This window comes from Clarias gariepinus, chromosome 6 (genome assembly GCF_024256425.1).
Source record: "Clarias gariepinus isolate MV-2021 ecotype Netherlands chromosome 6, CGAR_prim_01v2, whole genome shotgun sequence".
Taxonomy (NCBI): domain Eukaryota; kingdom Metazoa; phylum Chordata; class Actinopteri; order Siluriformes; family Clariidae; genus Clarias; species Clarias gariepinus.
In genome coordinates, this window is record NC_071105.1 from 40,687,501 (window position 1) to 40,690,000 (window position 2,500).

The following is a 2,500-nucleotide window of genomic DNA, read 5'->3' on the forward strand; positions in this document are numbered from 1 at the left end:
CGTGGGGTTGGCGGTCATATACGCGCCATCTCCATGCTGAAAAAAACTCCTCTATAGGATTCAAAAATGGGGAGTAAGGGGGCAAGTACACCACTTCAAATCCTTCATGATTAGTAAACCAGTCTTGGACCAGAGCAGCCCGGTGGAAACTAACATTATCCCACACAACAACAAACCTGGGCTGCTCTGGTCTATTCTGTATGACTATGTCATGAAGACCATCAAGAAATGTGAGTATTTCCTGTGTATTATAGGGCCCCAATTTGGCATGATGGTGCAGTAGCCCTTGAAGGCTAATGGCAGCACACAATGTAATATTTCCTCCACGTTGCCCAGGGACGTGCACAATTGCCCTTTGGCCAATAAGATTACGCCCCCGTCGTCTGTTTTTTGTCAGATTGAATCCAGCCTCATCGATGTAAATACACTCATGAGGCTGAGCAGCTCCATCCATGGCGAGCATTCTCTGCAAGAAAAAGTACATATTACTGTACTGTACAGTACTGTATGGATGGCATTACTCAAAGTACACAACTACACTGATACACATACAGAATTGAACCACCTCATCACACAGGGGCCTGTTTAGCTTTCTGAATATACAGTGTCAATGTGGTACTGATCCAATGGTACAGACTCAGCTATTTGACTGCTCCTCTTTTGTATTGTAAATGTAGAGGACTGAAACACTTACCTGTACGTATTCACGTCGAAGTTCCTTCACTCTGGCATTGTTCCTCTGAAATGGAACCCTGTACAGTTGTTTCATTGTATTATGGTGCTTTGTCAAGATGCGTCTAATGGTGGCCAAAAACCTGTCTATCTGCAATTATGTGACTCTGTAGCTGGTGGAGACGGATCGCATTATTTGCCCTGACCATGTCCACTAATACAAGTTCTTGTTGTTCAGTAAATAGGCGTTGACGTCCACCGCCAGTAGGTCTTCTAATCATTCTGTAGAAAAAATGCAACCAGAATTTGTAATTGTTTTCGTCTATTATTTAGTACTGTACAAACTGTATTTTACTGTATTTACTGTACTTGTATTACAGTACTGTAAAACATCTCAAGACATGATTATATGTTTCACAAAACAAGGAGCCACCCTTCAGTACAGTACTGGTGTAACAGTACATGTACGTAACACATACATGTAAGATAAGACAGTACTGTAAATACTCAAGCTACATTACTGTAGTAGAGGAATTGAAGACATACCTGTTTTCCTGTCGGAATGTCCTTATGATGGATGCGACCGTGAAACGGCTAAGATTGGGGTGGACTCTCTGTCCAGCTTCCCTCATAGTCAGACCATGGTTTATGACATGGTCCACCAAAGTTGCCCTAATGTCATCAGAAATGATGGTCCTTGCACGGCCTCTTCGTCCACGTCCTCCTCTGCCTCTGCCTCTAGCTCTCCCTCCCTCCATGCTGGCAAGTTCTCCAAAATGGCTTAGCTAAGGCCTTTTTGTATCTGACTGATTGGTGTTCAGTTTTGTTAGTAAATGTTTTCAGGTGTGTGTCTAATTGTTTTCAATGACAGACTGTGTTTTGTATTTTGAATAGATGTGTTTTCCCAATGGTACTGCGAGATTTCATTTTTGAACAAAGTGTCTTATGTATGAAATAGTGTGTTGTGAGCAGGAGCAAGTGTGTTGTAGAAAGGAGCTAGTGTTTTGCAGAATTGCAACCAAAGTGCAAAGCAGCACTTTTGTTTAAGGTATGGTTACACTTTGTTTAAGGAACAGCCACAACAACTTCAAGTTGGGTTCCTTTGGTTTTAGCATCTGTCAATAGTGTTTAAGCAATTGGTAAAAACTGTAGTGAGGACAGAAGCGGATCTGCTCCTGAAGTAGGTTGTGATGTGATGTGCTCGTCCCCGTGTCCTCGTTAGGACAAAGCCTTTCATCTAGAGCACTGGGGGCAAATACTTTTTGAAAAAATAAACAAAAACAATTATTGAGTTTTAGGGGAGTTAATACTTTTGTAAGTCACTACTGTGTTTATTTAGTTAGCATGTTGCTGTATGCAGTCCCTACGATGTAGAAGAATTGATAAATTAGCCAATAACCAATTCATTAAATAAAGTAAATTAATCAATATCACCTAATTATCATGAAGTTGCTTCACGAAAATATTGTTAGTTTTTTTAATTTAAAGAGCTTTTCTTTGATCTAAAAACATAAGAGCCGATCAGGGTTGTTGTTGTTAGTCCCCTGTTGAGGGGTCGCCACAGCGGATCAACTGATCTGCACAAAAACACGGGTTCTATGCCCAGATGTCCTTCACAACCCTCCACTTTTCTCCAGGCTTGGGACCGGCACTGCTCTAACTTGGTTGCTGCTAGCTCAGCTCGGGAGCGTTCACCCACGATGTTGGAGCAGATCTGATCATTCTCGCCTCACTAGCTAGCTATGCTAAGTGTGTGCATTTTCCAGTTGCCTGGCAACAATGTGAAGAAAAAAGTGATGTAAACTGTTTAAACCGTAACCATGGAAAC

The 2,500-nt window shown here is 41.7% G+C and overlaps 1 protein-coding gene across 1 annotated transcript in view; it reads left to right on the forward strand.

Annotated features, from left to right (window-relative positions):
* palm3 (paralemmin 3) overlaps positions 1-2,500 on the forward strand; it is a 16,176-nt gene that overhangs the window by 7,124 nt on the left and 6,552 nt on the right. The gene's annotated exons all lie outside the window — the stretch shown is intronic.